Genomic DNA, 23,457 nt, shown 5'->3' with positions numbered 1-23,457 from the left:
TTATTTGCCAGACTTCACATTTTAAAAAAAATGTGTTCACAGGATGTGGTTGACACTACCAAAATATCAATTTCTCTTATTTAGTAAAAATATCTCTGCTATCGCTTCTCCGTTGTATTGGCCACTTTTCTGTACGCTCAGCTCCTTTTCCGCCTAGCAACAAAAAAAGTCAAGAAATCAAATTGGCCAATTGAAACCTGCCTCTCTGAGCATTGGCTACAGATAGGCTCAGTAGTCAGCTCTGATTGGTCAATTTGTTTTTTTTTTCTTTTTTTGATTTGTGGCCGTTGTTCTTTCTCGAATATTTCTTTCTTCAGCGGACTTGCGAGTGCATTTTAGTTTCAGCACTTTATTTTGGGTTTAAAAGAAAATGCTGTCTTTTTGTCACATGGCTGTGGCATCCCTGGGCACCGCTCATGGAACCCCAGGGTTCCGTGGGGCCCAGTTTGGGAACCCCTGACATAGCCTGAAGATGCCCACATAATATGGTGCTCAGAGTGCGGAACTGAGAGCTGGCTTGTAAACAATAAATGTAGATGTTTAAGCAATGAAGTTGGAAAATCATCATACCCCAACGGTATGTTCAAAGATGTAGCAACCTGGAGTTGAAAGCAGGCCACAAGCTCTCATAGCTGTGAGAATACTTTTGTTAGGATCAAGGCTGCAAGTTGTGGGGCAAGTTCACAAGACAGAAGTTGACCAGGTTTCAGCTCTGACAAAGCCTCATCCTGACTCGAAACACTGGCTCTATTCTCACCCCACAGATGCTGTTAGACCTGCTCAGATTTTTTGGCATTTGCTAGTTCTGTTTCAGTAATGACCTGTTGTGAGTGATAGACTCACAAGAGCCATTCTGATTCCTGCATCATTCAGAGATTTTCTATTTTATCTTTGTTAGAGGTAATAAATAATTTCTTAAAAAAAGACCATTTATTTCCTTTATTATTCCTTTTCTGTGAAACAACACAGGTCTAAGAGGTATTAGCAATACTTAGTATCTTTAAGGACGGGGCATTCGGAGGTTAGTTTTGAACTGTGGCTACACCAGCTAGCCGGACTAAGAAAATCACTTAATTTGCACTAGCCTAAGACAAAGAAAGGTGACGGGTAAACCAGCTCAGATACGAGCTCTCACGTATAGGTGGGTGCAGTCAGAAATGAAGGCCCAAATGAAACAGGTAGCAGTTGATTAACTCAATCGTTTTGCTTGTGAGGATGAGATCAAGTTAGCTCTGAATGTTATCAATCACCCCGTGTATACTTGAACATTTTGATCAAGTGGCAATTCAAAACTGTTAACTCGTCAAAGTAACCTCACCAAGTTACAACCTTTAGACTCTTTGTGCTGCTATCATCAATGCTCAGCAATTGTTGGTGCCTTACAGTGACGACCTGAATTTAACAATGCACCTTGTCCCACTTGTTTTGTTAAGTAACACGATACATTAATGATCTGCTGTTCAACAGCTGAATAACTGGTTATGTTTATGCATGTCCATTAAGTATTTGAGTCTCAAATTTCAAGCTATGCTTTGTAACCAATAAATAATTTGTGATTTATGACCTGATTAATTCCTTAATAACTTTGCAAGAGAGGTGCTCATTTGAGCAGCATAATGGTATCCTAAACAATGATTGGCAAAATATGGGCGGCACAGTGGCACAGTGTTAACATTGCAGCTTCACAGTACCAGGGACCTGGGTTTGATTTCCACTTGGCTCACTGTTTGTGTGGAGTCTGCACGTTCTCCCCATGTCTGCGTGGTTTCCTCTGGGTACTCCGGTTTTCTTCCACAGTCCAAAAGACTGGATAGGTGTGTTGGCCATACTAAATTCTTCCTCAATGTACCTGAACAGGGGCCAGAGTGTGGCAATTGGGGGATTTTCACAGTAACTTCATTGCAGTGCTAATGTAAACCTACTTGTAACACTAATGAATAAACTTTACACTTTATCTTTGATTTGAACACTGTAAGACAGCTGAATTCAAGCATTATCATAGAATCCCTACAGTGCTTAAGGAGGCCATTTGGCCCATTGAGCCTGCACCAATGGCAATCCCATTCAGGCCTTACGCTGGAACCCCACGCATTTACCCAGCCAACCCCTCTGACACTAAGGGGGAATTTAGCATGACCAATTCACCCAATCTGCACATCTTTGGATGTGGGAGGAAACTGGAACACCCGGAGGAAACCCACGCAGACACCGGGGATAAGCGAGAATTTCCAGTCGCACTCACCCCAAAACCAGAAAATTCCACCCAAGGTCAATGGACTTTTCCATGGTCCACCTTGGTCTGATTCTTGTGGTGGGCGGGACTGTAAAATTCATCCTGGGGAGAATGTGCAAACTCCACATAGGCAGTGACCCGAGACCAGAATTGAACCTGGGTCCCTGGCAGTGTGAGGCAGCAGTCCTGAACACTGTGCTACTGCGCCGCCCACTATTCATCCCTTCAGTCTCGTCGAAGTCAATGGAATTTTGAACGGCTTGCCGTATTTTATGGCCCCGCCGTCGCAGTGGGTGGGAACATCCCAGAAGATTCCTTAACAAGAGGTTAAAGGAGGGCATTCGGGATCAGATAGGAGTCTCGGCGTATGTTTGTCAGGATGCAGAAAACCACCTTTCTGGCATTGTTTAGCTGACATACATTCCTGAAACCAGACCTTGCCAAGGGGAGAGCAATGGAAAAGATACTTTTAGAACTGAGAAGTGGGGCAAGCTTCAATTAGGACTGTCACACATTAGATAACAGTATCTTTAGTCCCGTGCAAACGATTCTAAAAGGGCTTTTCACACATTTATATTTAATAAAGATGACATAGAAGTTACTCTTGGTGATGACAATAGATAAATGTTCTGTTAATTTAGCAGAGGCATTGCCTCATTATAAATAACATGAACATGTTTTGTCAAACAAAGCCTCTCTTTATTCGTGAAAACAAAAGCAAAACATCCAACTATGTGATCAATCACATTTCTACCTCTCTTTAATTCTGAGGAAGAGTTACCCATTCAAAACATTAACTCTGTTTCTCTCTCCACGGATGCTACCAGATCTGCTGAGTTTATCCAGCAATTTTTGATCCCTTCTTATTCATCACAGTTCGCTGGAAAACAGGAACAGAGTGAAGCCATAAAGCCTCTTGAATGTTCTGCCATTCAATGAGATAATGGCTGATCTGTGATCTCACTCCAGATTTGCCCCACATTCCTTAATGCCTTTTGTTAATAAAAATGTATCAATCTCACATTTAAAATTAACATCAGTTGTTATTTAGAAACGTAGAAACTAGAAGCAGGAGTAGGTCATTTGGCCCTTCGAGCCTGCTCCACCATTCACTTTGATCATGGCTGATCATCAAAATCAATATTCTGATTTGCCTTCCCCCCATATCCCTTGACCCCTTTAGCCCCAAGAACTCTCTCTAATTTCTTCTTGAAATATGCGGAAGACAGTTGCAAGTTTCTAGCACCCATTGCGTGCATGGGACAGATGCATTTCTTAATTTCTCTCCTCAAGGTCCGACTCTAATTCTTAGACAATGATTTCACAAACAGTGGAAAATTTCTCTCCATCAATGCAGTCCGTTCCCTTAAAATCTTGATCAAACCATCCTTTATTCTTCTAAATTCCAGGGAACTGAACTCTGGTTTGTGTAATCTCTCCCTGTAATATAACCACCTACGTATTTAGAACCCCTACAGTGCTATTTGGCCCATCGAACCTGCACCAACTCTCTGACAGAATATCTTACCCAGGCCCCATCCCCCTAACCCAACGTATTTACCCTGCTCATCCCCTAACCTACATATTTTGGGACACTAATGGACAATTTTACCATGGCCAATCAACACCTCTACTTTCTCAGAAGACTAAATTTGGCATGTCTGCTACATCTCTCACCAACTTTTACAGATGCACCATTGAAAGCATTCTTTCTGGTATCACAGCTTGGTATGGCTCCTGCTCTGTCCAAGACTGCAAGAAATTACAAAAGGTCGTGAATGTAGCCCAATCCATCACACAAACCAGCCTCCCATCCATTGACTCTGTTTACACTTCCCACTGTATTGGTAAAGCAGCCAGCATAATTAAGGACACCCCACGCACCCCAGAATTCTCTCTTCCAACTTCTTCCATCAGGAAAAAGATACAAAAGTCTGAGGTCACGTACCAACTGACTCAAGAACAGCTTCTTTCCTGCTGCCATTAGACTTTTGAATGGACTTGCCTCTCACTAATTTGATCTTTCCCTACACCTTAGCCATGACTGTAACACTACATTCTGCACCCTTTGTAATTTCTTGCGGTCTTTCCTTTCCTCTATGTACAGTATGCTTTGTCTGTATGGCACCCAAGAAACATAATTTTCACTGTATATAATACATGTGACAATAATAAAACAAATCAAATCAAAACAGACATGAGGAGAACACAAACTCCAATCAAGGCTGGAATCAAACCCAGGACCCTGGTGCTGTGAGGCAGCAGTGCTAACCACTGTGCCATTCCATTCCGGTAAATCTATGCTGCACTTCCTCCAAGACCAGTATCCTTCCTGAATTGTGGTGGCAGTGTATACAGTTGTGCTGTTTGTTAAGGCAGCACAGATTAGAGAAGAGAGGCAGGGAAGCAATATAATCCTGTAGTTTGCACTGCCTTAAGGTGGCCAATTCTTCCAGAACCTTCTCCTGGACATGCTGAATCCAGAGCTGGACAAAAGCTCTCAACCACAGACTTCATCTCTATGGAAACCTGCACAATCATTGAGTTCTACACTCACGCTACGTACCTGTGTGAATGCAACACCCACACTCCACATATATAATGCAATTCCAGCTGTAACTCAGCACGTATGGATAATTATACTGCTGGGTGCCGAACCCTTTAAAAATGAGGAAATAGAGAATAAGTAAATGTAAGGAAATAAATAAATTTGAAAAGTAAGAAAGAGAGTGGGTGGCAAGCAAAAGGGACAGGGAATTGAAAAGGAATTGAAATGTAGAAACTAGGAGTGGGAGTAGGCCATTTGGTCCTTTGAGCCTGCTTCGCCATTCATTTTGATCATGGACGATCATCAAATTTAATATCCTGATCCCGCTTTCATCCCACATCCCTTGATCCCTTTAGCAGCAAGAGCTATATCCAATTTCCTCCTGAAGTCACATTAAAAAAAATGAAAAATTAAATCAAATATAAAGGAGAGACACAGAGATAACTATGAGTGAAATAGCTTCGTGATCAGCGGGATAAGAGGAGAGTGAAAAATAAACAGAAAAAAGAGAATCCACAGAGTGGGAAAGAAGCAAAAAGAAACCTAAGCAAAGAATCATAGAATCATAAAATCATAGAAACCCTACAGCACAGTAAGAGGCCATTTGGTCCATCGTGTCCACATTGACCACAATCCCAACCAGGCCCTACCATAGAATCATAAAATCATAGAAACCCTACAGCGCAGTAAGAGGCCATTTGGTCCATCGTGTCCACATCGACCACAATCCCAACCAAGCCCTACCCCAATATCCCTACATATTTACCCGCTAATCCCTCTAACCTACGCATCTGAGGACACTAAGGGGCAATTTTAGCATGGCCAATCAAACTAACCTGCACATCTTTGGACTGTGGGAGGAAACCAGAGCACCCAGAGGAAACCCACACACACATGAGGAGAATGTGCATTTTCGGGTTTTCTCTAAATTTGTTAGTGAACATTGAATTTAATCCACATTCACATTATCAAAACTTTTTTCCTATTTCATTGAGTACAAGAATCAGGATGTCACGTTGCAGCTTTATAAAAACTTTGGTTCGGCCACCCTTAGAGCATTACGTTAAATTCTGGTCATCACATTACAGGAAGGATGTGAAGGCTTTGGAGAGGGAGCAGAAGAGTTTTACCAGGATGCTGCCTGGAGTAGAGGGTTTGAGCTATAAGGAGAGGCTGGGCAAGCTTGAGTTGTTTCCTCTGGAGCGGCAGAGGCTGAAGGGAGACCTGACAGAAGTCTATAAAACTTTGAGAGGCATAAATAGGGTTGACAGTCAAATCTTTTTCCCCTAGAGTTGGAATATCTAATATTAGGGGACATGTTTTAAGGTGAGAGGGGGAAAGTTCAACAGAGATGTGAGGGACAAGTTTTTTACAGATGGTGGTAGGTATCTGGAACACACTGCCAGTGGTGTTGGTGCAGGCAGATACGATAGGGGCGTTTCAGGGGTTTTTAGATAAGCACATGAATATGCAAGGAATGGAGGGATATGGAGCAAGTGTAGGCAGTAGGGATTCATTTGGCATCATGTTCAGCACAACATTATGGGCTGAAGGGCCTGTTCCGGTGTTATACTGTTCCAATAGTATTCCAATATGAGATTGCACAATGGGCCTTGCCCTTCACTGAAGTCTTTCTACATAAAAGGATCGAAAATACTTGTCATGCTTTCTAGAAAAGAACGCATGCAAGACAAGCAACATTCCTGGGCCTGAATTTTTCAGCCATCAACCGCACGCCAGTTAACGGGCAGCCAATGTGAAATACGTGCTGGGAAAGGCTCAGCGTCGCTGGGGAGGACGGGAAGTGGGTGGGCACAGGGAAATGGGAGGGTTCAGGCTGGCACCTCTAATGTGCTCCCTTACAGGGTCAACCGCTGCAGAACTGTCTCAGAGGGCTGCAAACTCTGATGGACAAATGCTGTAAAGGGTGTCTAGGCAGCACATTCAATTACAAACCTCAGCCCTGAGGGACTTTTGTTCATTTTACTTCAGCACCATTAAAAAAAAAGATTAACTGGACTTTGCAATACACTGTTTGTGTATGAATAAAATTGATAGGCGGCACGGTGGCACCATGGTTAACACTCCTATCTCACAGCGCCAGGGACCCGGGTTCCTGTCTGTGTGGAGCTTGCATATTCTCCCCATGTCTGCGTGGGATTCCTCCAGGTGCTCTGGTTTCCTCCTACACTCTAAAGATGTGTGGATTAGGTTGATTGATCATGCTAAATTGCCCCTTAGTGTCCCAAGATGTGTAGATTAAGGAGATTAGTGGGATTGCGGGGATAAGGGCTGGGAAAGATGCTCTCTCGGAGAGTCAATGCAGACTTAATGAGCCAAATGGATGAATGTAAGGGTTCTATGAGATTTATGACTACAAAACACATCTACCACTGCAAAAACACATGAAAAATGGTGAGTGATGTTATTGTTTTTCAGTTGGGGTTGTTCTTAAAACAATTTTCCATCCAATGACATTGGACCCTATCTGCCATGTTAGTTTGTACGGAAATATGAATTGGGAACATACTGAGAAGCATGTATACTTGTAATATAAATTGTATGCAGGATGTCAAGCTATTACAAAGGCTTAGGTCAGGAAGTATTCTGACATTTGGCTGTTTGGAAGCTTGGATAAGCATTTTTGCCTGTTGAGCTCTATAATAAGACAATAAATAAGATAAAGAACTGTGTTATGTTAACAATGTTAGCTAAAGGCCCTCCTGCTTAATAAACAAAAATGCCACATCTGGGAGACATGCGAGGTTATAACACAGTAACAGACAATAATGAAACAATGGTTGACTAATCAGATCAATAATAAAATGATGATAAGCTAATCACCTTGTCTAAGATGAGGTTTCACCCAATTTAAGAGTAAATTAATCAGTCACCTAATATGGCACAAAGCTGACTCAAAAAGGATAAAGAAGAAGAGTGCTGTGACCTTAGCGCACAACCAAGAGAAAAGGAGATAGACTATGATCGACAAGAATGCGCCTGTTTGGAAACATTGAGGGAGAGCTTAGCTTGACCAATGCAACTAAACAGCACGTCTTTCTGACTGTGGGAGGAAACCAGAGCACCCAGAGGAAATTCACATGGACGTGGGGAAAATGGGCACACTTGGCGCAGAAAGTGACCCAAGCCAGGAATCGAACCTGGGTCCTTTGCACTATGAGGAAGCAGTGCTAAGCACTGTGCACCATGCCGCCCCCATAAAATGCCTCATTTTAACTATCCTATAATTGTTGTGCCTCTCTGTAATTTCCTTACAGTTTTTGTTCATCAATATCCTTCCTACTCACTGGCGGCCAACAGACGACACTAAGCAATGTATTTGCACCTTTTTGTTCCTTAGCTCTAGCCAAATAGATTCTGTCTCTGACCCTTCTGGGGCATTCTCTTTCTCCACATCTACAAGGCTCTCCCGAATCAATACCACTCCCTTTTCCTTCCTTTCCTATCTTTTCTGATCATCTTGCACTCAAGAATATTTAACATTCAGCCCTTCCTTGTTTTGAACCAGGACCTTGGTATAGCCACAACATCATATTTCCATGTAGCAAGCTGTGCCTGTAACTCACTGATCTTATTCACCATGCTCTATGCATTCATATACGTACACAGTGACCCTGATTTAGACTTTATTACTTTCTCCCTCACTCTTACCCCATCTATTATCATTCCTTATTCTAGCACTAGCCATCTCTCACGGTATTCTGTGTACCTTGGTATTCCTCTCTGATATCATCTCTTGGTTTTCACACCCCTGCCAAGTTAGCATAAACCTTTCCAATAACATGCAAAATGGCTGGCCAGGAACTCAATTCCAGTTGTATTTAGGTACAACCTGTCCAGCCTGTACAGGTCACACAACCCACAGAGCCAGTACAATGTTCCCTGCATCATTTTTCAGCCACATTCACTTGCTTTATTCTCCTCTATGTCTGATGCTCACTAACCATCAGAGTTAGTGAGAATACTAAACTAAAATGTAGTTTAGTGCATCAGTTACGCACTGCAGTCCCTCCTGTATTGGAGGTTAACACTCCTATCTCAGAGTGCCAGGGACCCGGGTTCCTGTCTGTGTGGAGTTTGCATGTTCTCCCCATGTCAGGTGCTCCGGTTTCCTCCTACACTCCAAAGATATGTGGATTAGGTTGATTGGTCAACCTATCAATCTTGGTACTGAGGTTGATACTGAGTATCTGAGTTGATACTGAGTATCAGTATCTCAGTACAGATACTCAGTGCTCAGATACTGAGTACTGTATCAGTACTGAGATACAGTACTCTCTGGTACTGACAGTAGTGCAGAGATTAGTTAAGAAAGCCCACCATGCCTCTAATTTCTCAGAAGACTAAGGAAATTTGGCATGTCAGCTACAACTCTCACCAACCTTTACCGATGACTATAGAAAGCATTCTTTTTGGTTGTATCACAGCTTGGTATGGCTCCTGCTCTGCCCAAGACCGTAAGGAACTACAAAGGGTCGTGAATGAAGCCAGTCCATCACGCATCCAACCTCTCGTCCATTGACACTGTCTACACTTCCTGCTGTGTTGGCAAAGCAGCCAGCATAATTAAGGACCCTACATATCCTGGATATTCTCTCTTCCACCTTCTTCCATCAGGAAGAAGATACAAAAGTCTAAGGTCATGAACCAAATGACTCAAGAAATGCTTCTTCCCTGTTGCCATCTACCTTGCATTAACTTGATCTTTCTCTACACCCTAGCTATGACTGTAACATTACATTCTACACTCTCTTCTTCCCCTCTTTATGTTGGGAATGCTTTGTCTGTATAGTGTGCAAGAAACAATATCTTTCACTGTATACCAATATATGAGACAATAATAAATCAAATCAAATATGGGAAGGTTGGCAGCATACAATTGTAAAAGAAAATGCTGTCACTTTAACATATAGACAAATAATAGAAACTGGTCTACACAGCTACACTTGCTTGTGGGACACTCTTAACGGTTTTTCAAATTCATAGTTTCAATTTATTGGAAAATTCCACAACAAGGATGCTAGATTGTGCATATTCCTTTCGATATCAGATTAACATCTCTCATGTAGTGAAATGTATGAGCTGCTTTTTTGCAAACAGCCATCAGAATTTTAATAAGGAGATTCACTGTTGCTGCAAATTTATATCTGTAGCTGGGTGTTCCTGGAGAAAAAGCTCATGGTGTCCGTCAGTCTGCTAGAGGTTTTCCAAAACTGATGGGTACAGGAGGGACTGCAGTGCGTAACTGAAGCACTAAACTACATTTTAATTCAATTTTAAGCACAGCATTTTCTCTGCACCCTTTAAAGGGGAATTTTCAGTAAACTGAATTGCGACTGGCATCAACCAAGTGACCGCATCAAAAGAGGTAAGACCTTATTTTAAATATTTTAACTCAATGATGTGACTGCAGATGAAATGTTTTACTTTTGTAGGTACAATACCTTGATGTTTGTTTGAGTTAAAATGATTATCTGCTGCTTAAATGCAAGAGTGAGCACTTTTGCCAAGTGATAATCCAAACTCTATTGTTAACATCAAACCATGATGGAATTAATTTGCTCAATGCAAACTTGATAAATGATGTTGCTTACAAAGGAACAACCAGTTGACACCATTGGAACAAGACACACCTTTGAAATGTATCATTTACATACACAACTGAATGAATGAAGGTCGCAGTTTCCTTGGATAACATTTTGTGGAACTATTAACTTTGGCTCTTAAAATGAATAGAATCAAATTTCACAACATGTGGAATTAATTTCCACAGCTCACTAATAACTTAACCTGTCACAAAATATCAATTGAACTAACTGGCAAATTAAGTACATGCACGCAACATAGAATGATAATTCTTTAAAGTTTATTTACAAGCAGGCTTCCATTAAACCTGCAAAGAAGTTACAGTGAAAATTCACTAGTTGCAATATTCTGGCACCTATTCAGGTACACTGAGGGACAATTTGGTATGGCCAATGCACCCAACCAACACATCTTTCAGACGGAGGGAGGAAATTGGAGTACCCGGAGGGGACCCACACAGACACATGGAGAACATGCAGACTCCCCACAGACAGTGACCCAAGCTGGGAATGGAACCCAGGTCGCTGGTGCAGTAAGGCAGCAGTCTAACCAGTGTGCCACCGTGCCTGACTTCAAAGTAACTAAAAGTGAGACCGACATTACACAAATCACATGGGTAAAGTTATTTTGTTATGTTTTGTAAAGCTTTCTAAACTGCTGTTTGTTTCCAATTGTCTCTGAAGATCGATGTTAAAGGTTTTCCAACCTAGTTCTGACTTTCTCAACATTAGCTTGACAGATTATGGTTATTGCATTACAACTGTGACAGGCCAACTTCGCAGTAGTGTTGTGGGTTTATGAGTCATACAGATCATTATGTTACCATGAAGAAAGGCAACACATATTGCTTGTGTGGAATTATGTCAGAAGAATAGCTGATTTTACATAAATAAACTATGTGTGAATACATAGAAACATAGAATCCCTAGAGTGCACCAGAAGGCCATTCGGCCCACTGAGTCTGCACCAACTCTCTTACAGAGCACCTTACCCTGATCCACTTCTTGCCCTATCCCCATAACCTCACATATTTATATCACTAATCCACCTAACCTACACATCTTAGGACACTAAGGGGCAATTTATCATGGTCAATCCACCTAACCTGCACATCTTTGGAGTGTGGGAGGAAACCGGAGCATCCGGAGGGAACCCACACAGACCTGGGGAGAACGTGCAAACTCTTCATAGACAGTCACCCAAGGCCAGAATTGAACCCAGGTCCCTGGCACTGTGAGGCAGCAGTGCTAATCACTGTGTCACCATGCCACCCCATCATTTTAACTTATGTTGATAAGGATTATCAGCAAAACACTGGCCTGGACTTTTGCTCTCAGAAGCAAAGGAATGGTTTCTGCTGGTCACCTCACATACAGTTAGCTGCCCATAGGTTGGAATTTAAATTGGGTGACTTGGGTCTCACCCACCTGTTGCAGAACCAGTATGAACCCCACATTGGAACCCACATTGCCTTATTCTGGGAGGTCCAGAGCTATGGCATTCTGATCAGCCACTTAACTGGTCAACATCAATCTGATGAAGCCACAAGGAGGGCAGAAATCTCAGCCCTCGGGGAGTTTCACAGTAACTTCATTGCAGTGTTAATGTAAGCCTACTTGTGACACTAATAAATAAGCAAAGCTAAGAGCTGCTAATCAATCAGAGGCCAGCAGTTGTACAGAGTCAGCAGCATCACTGGAAGCACTGGCCTCTGACAGTACGCCACTGGGGTCCACGCTGAATGATCACTGGAAACGGGCGAGCACAGGCTGGGTTGGGGTTGCAGGTAGAGGTGAGAGCAGGAAAGGGGTTAGGGTTAGAAACAAAAGCTGTGATCTTACCGGCCATTCACGCCACCCTCCCACTGCAGCGAGTTTGGAGTATTTGATGCCCAGTCAAATCTCTATTCACTGCAGGAGGATGGGAAAATCCTGCCGGCATGAACGGCCATGATGTTTCAGCCAAAAACAGGGATGTCTTAATGCAAGCTTGTCCCTTCCCTACGCTGAATGCCAGCAGCAAGGGGTTGAAGCTCTGAAGTGGCCACTTTATTTAAAACAGAAACCTTTTTAAACAAATTCAGGGTAGTGATTGACAATGCTGCCCATCAGGCCTGGACAGAAAAAGCAACAGTCATTCAGTTACTCTTTTAAAACAAGCCTCACCGAGCTAAGAGACAAAACCAAATGCCCTTATGGAAAACAAAGAATCATACAGTGCAGAAGGAGGCCATTCGGTCCATCGAGTCTGCACCAACCACAGTCCCATCCAGGCCCTATCCCCATAACCCCATGCATTTATCCTAGCTAGTCCCTCTGACACTAAGAGGTAATTTAACATGGCCAATCCGCCTAACCTGCACATCTTTGGACTGTGGTAAGAAGTGGGAGCACCCAGAGACATGGGGAGAATGTGCAAACTCCACACCAACAGTGATCCAAGCTGGGAATCGAACCCAGGTCCCCGACGGTGTGAAGCAGCAGTGCTAACCACCATGACGCACAGTGTAACTTATAGAGAAAGGTATTTTCCATCTCAGGAATATGGGCATGTATTGCAGCATAGTGATTCAATTACGTGACCAGTAATTCGGAAATCTGATCAATAATCTGCAGGTGTGAGTTCAAATCTCATCTCAGCACTAGGGGACATTTGAAAGTTCCATTAATTAAATAAATCTGGAATAAAAAGTTGATGACCGTGACAATAAAATGACCAAATTGTTACAAAAATCCATCTGGTTCATGAATGTCCTTTACTGAAGGGAAGGTGTCATTTTCATGTCTCCACAGAAATGCATTTGACTTAACTGCAATCTGAAATGGCATAGCAAGATTTTCAGTTGCAACAAAACTGCCATAAAAAGCTATAATGCACATGAATTGCTATGGTTCAAAATGGCAGGTGTTCACAGAGTTGTTACAGTGCAGGAGACCATTTGGCCATTGTGCCGGCACTAACTCTCCAAAGGAGATCACGTAGTGCCATTCTCCTGCCTTTTGATTTAGTTCGATGTATTATTGTCATATGTAGCAACATGTAGTACGTTTGCAGATGACACCAAGATTGGCGGCATAGTGGACAGTGAAGAAGGTTATCTAGGATTGCAATGGGATCTTGATCAATTCTTTCCAAGCTGTAAACCTCTATGACTCTATGTATTAACATACAGTGAAAAGTATTGTTTCTTGCATGCTATGCAGACAAAACATCCCAATGATAGGCTACACTGGGCTGAAGGAAAGGAGAGGCTGCAGAATATAGTGTTACAGTTATAGCTAGAGTGTAGAGAAAGATCAGTTTAATATATGGTAGGTCCATTCAGAAGTCTGATATCAGCAAGGTACAAGCTCAGAAGAGAAAAGCAAAATACAGCGTATGCTGGAATCTGAAACAGGAACAGAAAAATGCTGGAAAATCTCAGCAGGTTTGACAACATAATAGAAACCCTACAGTACAGAAAGAGGCCACTTGGCCCATTGAGTCTGCACTGATCACAATCCCACCCAAGCCCCACCCCATATCCATACATATTTTACCCACTAATCCTATAACCTATGCATCTACGGTCAATTTAGCATGGCCAATCAACCTAACTTTGGACTGTGGGAGGAAACCAAAGCATCTGGAGGAAACCCATGCAGACACAAGGAGAATGTGCAAACTCCACATATACGGTGACCTAAGCTAGGAATCAAACCCAGGTCCCTGGAGCTGTGAAGTAGCAGTGCTAACCACTGTGCTACCATGCTGCCCCACATCTGTAGAGAGAAAATAGAGCCAATGTTTTAAGTTTAGATGACCCTTTGTCAGAAGCTCGGATGCTTTTCCCTAAATCCCTGCACATTGTCTCTATTCAAGTAATCATCTAATGCCCTCTTGAATGCCTTGATTGAACCTGTCTCCATCGCAATTCCAGGCAGCGATCCAAAAGCTAGTGGCATTTACTACCAAATAAACCTGTTGAACTTTAACCTGGTGTTGTGAGACTTCTTATTGTGCAAAATTCTAAACCTCGTGCCATCGTCTTCTCTACCTTTTTATAGAATTCTTCCATATGATAACAATGCAGTCACTCCGAATACAATTCCCACATGTCGAGCAAGTTTGGCTTTCTGTTCATCTTCATTCAATCCAACCCCTTGTGCTGAATCACTTCCTGTGCACAATTACTCCAGATTTCTGATTCAGGTTTAAGATATCCAAACAGGCACTCCTCAGTAACATTGCACATATTATGCAAGAAGTAGTGCCCTGAGTTTAAAAGCCCCACGTTGTAATGCTGGCTGTTTGAAGCACTAACATTAACAGCTTGAAACGACTGGAGTTAGTATCATATCAGCACTTACTGAATGATTTCACACAACACCGAGGGTGTGCTCTTGGACAGTCTACTCACCTGGGATATCAAGGAGCAGCAGAAACACCTATTGTATGTTGCAAGTATAATACTCATCTACTCATGCGTTAAACCAATCCAATATGAGGCTAATCCCTTTCAAGTAATAAAACAAGTTTATATTTGACCCACGGCATTGGTCTTATGAGTCACGGTATGTGATGGCTATGAGCCTTTTAGCTCTCAAAATGATATAAAGACTAGCTTATATTAACAGAGTCAAAATGTTATAAGTGTGTACTTCAAAAGTAAGCCATCAAACCCATTTTGCCTGCAATAGCTCTTTGTTAGAGCAATGTAAAACTGATCCCACTGCCCTGTATTCTTCCCAAAGTTGTGCGTCTTCCTCTCCTGTACTAAGCCTGCGGAGGCAGAAGTCCCTTCACCAAAATCCCTTTACTTACAACTCTAACAGCAGTCCACAGAGTGCTATCAGTTCGCAGTCTGCCTCTGGGGGTGTCAGAGAAACTGACACTCTCGGTTAAGTACAAAGCAAAGATTCTCTGATTGGCTTATCAATTGGATTCTTAATCAGGGAGTTCATAGTCCAATAGACCAACCCCAATGGCCTGATTGAAGTCATTACATTCGCTTTCAGTGCTCCTCCACTATTCTGTTAAAAAACGCAATGGTCTTTATCTCAAAAACTCCCTCTGGCAAAGCAACTTATGCTCAAAAAAGACCTGTGTAAAAAAGTTTCTCCTCATCTCTTTCACTTTCTTAGTGGCCATTTTAAATTGATGTCACTGATTCTTAAGCAGAGTAAGTAAATAGTATTTCCCTGTTTTCCTGTCAAACTTGTTCAAAATTTTAAACATGCCAAATCCCATTTTAGCCTTTTCTGCTCCAGCAGAAGTACTGACAAAACTCTTTATATAATTAGACACTGAAAACTGTACATTGTACCTTGACTGTGCCCTCACCATTGTAATGTATAAATTAATTCTTTCCTGTTTGGTCTTCTAGTCTGTGGCCTGGTTTATAAAACCCAAAATAATGCCTTTTGCACACTCAAGGAATTATATTTTTGAACCCCTAAGTCACTATGTTCATTCAAAGCTGCAGTGCTTTTGCATTGGAATGGTATGTTGGCACAGTGGTTAGCACTAGTGCCTCATAGTGCTAGGGACCTGAGTTTGATCCCTGGCTTGGATCACTATCTGTGCAGAGTTTGCGTGTTCTCTTTGTGTCCGCGTGGGTTTCCTCTGAAGGCTCCAGTTCCTCCTACATACCAAAAGGTGTGTTGGTTAAGTGCATTGGCCATGCTCAATTCTCTCTCAGTGTACCCGAACAGGTGCTGGAGTGTGGCTATTTGGGGATTTTCACAGTAACTTCAGTGCAGTGTTAATGTAAGCCTACTTGTGACATTAATAAATAAACTTTAAACTTATTGATTGTGCACTCCATAGTATGTTCTTGTCCTAAGTAATATCCTTACATTTCTTGATATTATGTTACACTGTGTGCAGTTCTGGTTAGCCATATTATATAAAGAAGATATGGGTGAGGTTGCGGGGTTAAAGTTAGGGTTAGGAAAGACTTAAGAGGATGATACCAGAATTGCAAAGTCATGCCTATCAGGAAAGAATGGATAGATGGTCCTGTTTTCTCTGGGCTGACCTAGTAGAGATATTTGTAGTTGTAGAAGATTTTTATGAGAGTGGCTACAGAAGTTTGCTTCCTCTGGTGGGCAGGAATAGGACCAGAGACTATAACATAAGAGCATCACCAAGAAGTGAAATAGTAAATTCAAAAGAAACTTCTTCACATGGAGACTGAGAGTGTAGATCTTACCGGCACAGAGTACAGTAGTTGAGGGATACGGTATAGATGCAGTTAAGGGGAACCTAGGATAAGCATATGACAGAAAAGGGAACACAAAGCTATGTTGTTATGAGTTAGTTGAGGAAGGGCTGCAGAAGGGTGGAGAGAAACATAAACACTGGCTTGGACTAATTGGACTGAATATTCTGTTTCTGCGCTGTATCATTTGCGTAATTCTATATACATCCACCACCTATTTACATGTTCCATTAACCTGTCTATTGTTTCCCAAACCCCTTTTTGTGTCATCAGCAAATTTAGACTGAGTACTCCTTCTGACTGAGTCCAAAACATTGATATCCATCAAAGCCTGGAAGACATTTTTCCTCCAATTCCATTACTGGAATGTTCATTAATTCCAATCCTTGGCTCCCAGCAAACAACCAGCAAACTCTATGCATGCTTTACATTTCCCATTTTAAGTATGAATTGTTGCAACAAGTCTCCTGTGAGACATTCATTGAAAGACTTCTGAACTGTCAGAAACACACTGCTGCTGCATACCACTTGTACATCTGCCTTCATTAAAGCTTAAAGCTTATTTATTAGTCACAAGTAGGCTTACATTAACACTGCAATGAAATTACTATGAAATTACCCTAGTCGCCACATTCCAGCGCCTTTTCGGCTCATTGCACCTAACCAGCTTGTCTTTCAGACTGTGGGAGGAAACTGGAGCACCCGGAGGAAACCCACACAGACACAGAGAGAGCATGCAAACTCCACTCAGACAGTGACCCAAGCCAGGACTCAAACCTGGGTCCCTGGCGCTGTGAGGCAGCAGTGCTAACCACTGTGCCACCGTGCTGCCCATCACTTCAAAGGAATCTATTAAACTTGTTTAACTTGTCTGTGATAAATTTATGACAACCGGTCTCAATTAGCCCTGGCATTTCAAAACGCTCAGCTCTTTTTATCTCAAATTATAGATGTAAAGATGTTGTCCACTGTTGATACTAGAATAACTGGTTTATCATTCTCAAAGGTGTTATAAATATTACCGTCCAATCCTCCAGCAATATTTGCATAGTTAAGGAGAATAAAAAAATTATTATTTATTATTTTCTTTTTCAACAGCTTAGCCTGCACTTCATCCATGCCCACTGATTTAACTGCCTTGCTTTCTTGAATCATTTTCTGGCTCAACCATTTCTCTGGTTATCTCAAACAATTGTACCATTTGCTAATACCCCTACATTCCCACCAGCACTGACAAATTCAACATTCCATCCCTACATTCCTACCCTCAGCTAAACTATCATTTTACTTCTAATACTTTTATAATAGCCTTAATAATGCCTTTATCATATGCCCTTTGAATGTGATTTTTGACTTCGCTACCACAATTTAGAGGCCTCACTATTTTCTTTAATATTACGAACCTGCCTCCTTTTGAACATGGGTTTAGTTTTAATCTCTACTTATCGACAAGATTTCACCCTTTCGCCCGTTCTATTTTTGCCTCAGAGGAACATATCTATTTAATACTCTATCATAGATTTGAAGGCAACCCACACTCTGCAAACTTGTTTGCTGACTTAAAAGTTAATCCCTGCTGAACTTGAGCATTACATAACAATCTGAATTGCTCCATATCGTGACACTGCCACCCTATATATTCACGCATGTTCTAAAAGTCATATATCACAGCAGGTTACTCATTCTGTTCTACTCGTGTTACACAACACATCACCAAGAGTAATGCACAAAAATCACATACATGCCATAAAAAGTACCAACACATCATGGTGTGCCATTTAATTTGAGAAGATAGTCAATACTGACACACGCAATAGGCTAAAGTACAAATATTGCATGTGAACCACGTTTATAGGCTTGCATTCCTGATTCAAACACAGTCAGACCTTCAAGGGTAATCGATATCTGCATGCAAGGGTAATCTATATCCCTCAGCAAAATCATAGGAAAACACATTATTCCTCTCCACACATACGCTGAAGACACTCAGTTCTAACTCACCATCAGCTATCTCGACTCTTTCTCTGTCTCTGAACAAACCCATTGTTTGTCCAACATCCAACACTGGATAAGCAGAAATCTCCTCCAACTAAATATTGGGGAGACTCACAGAAATGTTATGGTGAAGAAGGAGGCCATTTGGGCCATTGTGTCTGTACTGGCTCTCCAAACAATTGCCATGACTTAGTGCCATTCCCCTGCCTTTTCCTTGTGTCCCTGCACATTGTTTTTGTTCAATTAATTGAAAAAGACAGGAGGCATTATGTTTGGATCCCCATAACAAACTAGAGTCTCTAACGCTCTGACGAAAGGTCATCTAGACTTGAAACGTAGGCTCTGTTCTCTCTCCACAGATGCTGTCAGACCTGCTGAGATTTTTCCTGCATTTTTGGCTTTTTGTTCCATCCTCTAGCCACTGATGCACCCTTTACCTGGAAACTGTCTCGGGTAGAACCAGGCTTTTGTAAACTTGGTGTTTATTTGATGCTTAAACGAATTTCCATCCACATATCTACACTACCATTAAGCATATGTTTCCACCTCTGTAACATTACCTGCCCCGGCCCTCTTTTTATTCCTCAGCTGCTGGAACCCTCATCTGCATCTTTGTTAACTCTGGAAGTGGCCACTCTTTGGGTTGACCTTCTAGCTTCTATCTCACCAACCAGCAACGTCCCCCCAACACCCATCCCGTAAACTTGAGGTCATGGAAAACTCTGCTGTGTTCTAACAAGTCCCAAGTCTTGTCCACCCATCACCCTAATGATCCACACAATTATTATGGTACAGAAGGAGATCATTTGGCCTCTTGTGCCTGCACTGGCAGGCATAGTGTTTGCTGACTACATTGACTAAGGTCACAGCAATGCCCTTGGTTGTAAAGTTCTTGCCCTCCACAGCCTCAAAATCATCCATACCCTTGCCCTTCCACACCTTCTCCAGCCCCACAACCCTACCTGGGCTTCCCCCAATTCTGTCCTCTTCAGCCTCCCTGATATGAACCACTCCACTGCTAGCACCCGTGCCAACAACTGCCAAACCCTTGAGCTTTGGGGTGGCAAGTTGGCACAGTTGTTAGCACTGCTGCCTCACAGGCTCCAGAGATCTGGGTTCGATTCCCAGCTTCACCGTCTGTGTAGAGTCTGCACGTTCTCCCTGTGTCTGTGTGGATTTCCTCGAGGGGCTCTGATTTCCTCTCACAGTCTGAAAGATGTGCTGGTTAGACTATGCCAAATTCTCTCCCAGTGTTCCCGGACAGCCATTGGAGTGTGGCGGCTTAGCGGTTTTTATAGTAACTTAATTGCAGTGTTCATGCACTAAGAAACAAAACTTTTTTTAAAAAATTGGAATTCCTTCCCTAAATCTGCCTCCTTTCTTCTTCCCACTCACCCTTAAAGCAAATCTCCACCACTGCCCTGGCCATCACACAAACCAAGCTCCCATCTATTGACTCTGTCTACACTTCCCACTGCCTTAGCAAATCAGCCAGCATAATTAAGGACTCCATATACCCCTGACATTCTCTCTTTCACCTTCTTCCTTCGAGAAAAAGTTTGAGGTCACATGCCAACCGACTCAAGGACGGCTTCTTCCCTGCTGCCTGTCAGACTTTTGAATGGACTTACCTTGTATTAAGTTGATCTTACACCCTAGTTAAGACTGTAACACTACATTCTGCACTGTCTCCTTTCACTCTCTGAACGGTAAGTTTTGTCTGCATAAAACGCAAGAAACAACACTTTTCACTGTATGTCAATACGTGTGACAATAATAAATCAAATCAAATCAAATCTATGTGGCTGGGTGTCAGAATGCTGCAGTCTTGTCCGGGGCACTGTGTAAATGCAGAGTTTTTGTTGTGAGATATCACACGTGTAGCTGAATGGGTGCTTTCTGTTCTATCAGGTACGGCAGGATTGAAAAGTCTGACTCCCATCGTTTAATAAATCTCACCTGATCCTCTCAGTGAAATCACTCCCTGTTGTTCATTACTCCCAGAGCAATTTCACCACTTTTGTTTCAGTCTCGCAACTCCAACGGCCAAAAAAAGCCAAAACCCACCTCACACAGCAAAACAAAAGCAATCTCCTCGCTGCAGGGGATTGTTTCTGATTCAATGATCCTGAATAAACACAGACTGATTGCCCTGTTGGAGCCCCCCAACCCACCACATTCCTCTCCAGCAGCCTAACACCGACGATTGAGCCACGTTCACAATCAAAAGTCTTTACCTGTCTCTCTCTCCCAATGTTGTTGCCTCCGAGTCCTGTCCTTTCCTCGCCAGGTAAAACCCCCGGAGTTTCTTTCTTTCTCTCTCTCTGCCCCTGTTGCTGGTGGAGAGGAGAGGCCGTGGGGGTGGGGGGTTGGATCTGACCTCTCGGTGAGGTTTAAAAGTTGCTGCCACTCTTGCTCTGCGGCGGTGTTGCAATAAGTGTGCCGTCACCCAGCCGGACAGGTTCAGCAACTTTTCCCGTCTCGACAGGTGATTACAAGCAAGACACAATCCGCCCTGCCGGATCCCTCCAGTCACTTCATCAGCTGCTGCCTTGATGTGCTAAAGAAAAAAAGTCCCACGCTATTAAAGAGAGGGGAGGGGGTGTGGGGTGGGGAGAAGATGTCTTTCAGTCAATACCCTCTCTCCTGTGCCTTTCCCTCTGGCGACTACAATATCAGCAGAGGTCCCCTCCCCCCTTCCCCTTTAGGATGTCCCACAGCTCTGCACACCGCCAATAGTCTATTTCTGGGACTCAGTCTGTGGCTTCCTCTGTAATTCTACATCACAGAGATCTAAAAATAACCTATTTTTTTCTGTAATGTAATCTCCGATTGAATGTAACGACAAAGGTTAATCTCAGCCGCACACAGGGTAGGAATGTATTTGCAAATTGAACTGAATAGGCCACTGTGTTAGGGTGGCTAAACAATGAGTGCCCCAGTTAGTGTGTTGTCACACAGAAAAGGCAATATTCCCTGACTGAGTTCTAAGAATCCTTCATTAAACAAATATTTATCAATTTGAACAATCCTTTTGGTTAATAAAAAAAACTTTAATAGTTTTGGAAGGTTTATTGCATTTTTGGATCATCTTCGGTGCTAAACTGCCTCACAGCCTGGTAAGGAATTGCATGTGGACGAGATGAATACATCCATTCATTAAACAGGGAGGTAACTGAACATTTGTCTCCTGCAGGGTTCACCTATTCTAAACAGTGGGTATTGCTGGAATCTGGTTTCATAAGGTGCACCAGCTGTCCACCCCCCTCCTCGCAACCCTCAACTCACTAGCTCAAGGGGTCATTCTTCATCTGCGAATCGTGCTATTCTGTAATGTGAGGCATTTCGGCCACATATGACATATCAGTAATCTTTCCAGCCTGGGCCACTGGATCACGATCAGCGAGACCACTGCACTGTAGTTTCCACATAAGGCGGGCAGGAATTATGCACTGTGACCCCCAAAACGCTTGTGGAAACTCCTGCCAATGTCATGTTAAAATTTGCCTTGTACATGCGGACTGGGCAAGCTTTAATCACGGTCGCAGCTGTTTGTCAGCCTCCCTAGCCTTCAGCCTGGGTGGCAATAGAGATATTAAAGTTAGTTTTAATATCCCTGGAAAGGGAGAACGGAAAGCAATCAAGCTCTCTGCTGTAAAGAAGAACAGCATTTATACATCTTTCACATTTTCTAGATATCCAATTAAGTACTTCTTGAAGTCATAGTTATAGAGTTTTACAGCACAGAAAGAGGCCCTTCGGCCCATTGTGTTCACACTGGCCATCAAGCACCTATCTATTCGAATCCCATTCTCCTGCACTTGGGCCATAGCCTTGTATGCTATGGCACTTCAGGTGCTCATCTAAATGCCTCTTAAATGTTGTGAGAGTTCCCTCCTCTATCATGCCTTCAGGCATTGAGTTTCAGATTCCCACCACCTTCTAGGTGGAAATGTTTTTCTCACATCTCCTATAAACCTCCTGCTCCTTAAAGTAAATCTATATCCACTGGTTATTGACCTCTATGCTAAGGGGAAAAGTTCCTTCCTGTCCACCCTATTTATGCCTCTTATGATTTTGTACACCTCAATCAGGTTCCCCCCTCAGCCTTTTCTGCTCTAAGGAAAATGTTCCCACTTAACCAGCCCCCCTTGATGGCTGAAATGCTCCAGGCAACGTCCTGGTGAATCTCCTCTACACCCTCTCCAGTGCAATCACTTCCTTCCAGTAGAGTGGCACCCAGAACGGCACGCAGCAATTCAGCTATGGCCTGATCAGCATTTTATGCAGCTCCATTATAACATCCCTGCTCTTGTATTCAATGCCTTGGTTAATAAAGGTTAAGTATCCCATAAGCCTTCTTAACTACCTTATCTATCTGTCCTGCTGTCTTTAGAGATTTAGGGACATACACATCAAGCTCCATCTGATCCTCTGTACTTCCTAGCATCTTATCATTTATTGAATATTCCCCTGCCTTGTTAGTCCTATCATAATGCACTTACGGGGTTAAAATCCATTTACCACTGTTCTGCCCATCTAAACAGCGTGTCTACATCACCCTGTAATCTAAGGCTTTGGCCCTCACTGTTTAGCATGCCACCAATTTTTGTGTCACAGTGTCATCACAGTTAGCAATGTAGGAAATGCAGAAGCCAATTTCCACAGAGTAATCTCCTGCTAAATTGGAATGAGATAATGACCAGGATTTTATTTTGTGGTGTTGATTGAAGGTTAAATGTTGAGGGATTTCCCTTCTCTTTTTCAATAGTGCCATCTTTCAAAAATGTTTGAAGTCCACCCAAGAAGACAGACAGGACCTCAGTTTCATGTCTCATCTGCAAAGCGGCATGTCCAGTGAAGTAGAAATAG

At 42.6% G+C, this 23,457-nt stretch overlaps 1 protein-coding gene across 2 annotated transcripts in view; it reads right to left on the bottom strand.

The window, feature by feature from the left end:
- The window catches only part of ncmap (non-compact myelin associated protein), a 66,900-nt gene extending 45,684 nt beyond the window's left edge, over nt 1-21,216 (bottom strand). The window contains exon 1 of one of the 2 annotated variants that reach the window (XM_080211314.1): nt 20,823-21,216. The gene's annotated coding sequence lies outside the window, so the exon portion shown is untranslated. Of the gene's footprint in view, nt 1-19,547; nt 19,855-20,822 lie in introns of those variants that run through there. The other variant, XM_080211316.1, reaches the window with a different exon arrangement.
- Between the last annotated feature and the right edge of the window lie 2,241 nt (nt 21,217-23,457).

This window comes from Carcharhinus amblyrhynchos, chromosome 24 (assembly GCF_965287045.1).
Source record: "Carcharhinus amblyrhynchos chromosome 24, sCarAmb.v2.hapA, whole genome shotgun sequence".
Classification (NCBI taxonomy): domain Eukaryota; kingdom Metazoa; phylum Chordata; class Chondrichthyes; order Carcharhiniformes; family Carcharhinidae; genus Carcharhinus; species Carcharhinus amblyrhynchos.
The sequence above is the reverse complement of the archived record's forward strand: the minus strand, read 5'-3'. Positions and strand labels throughout refer to the sequence as shown.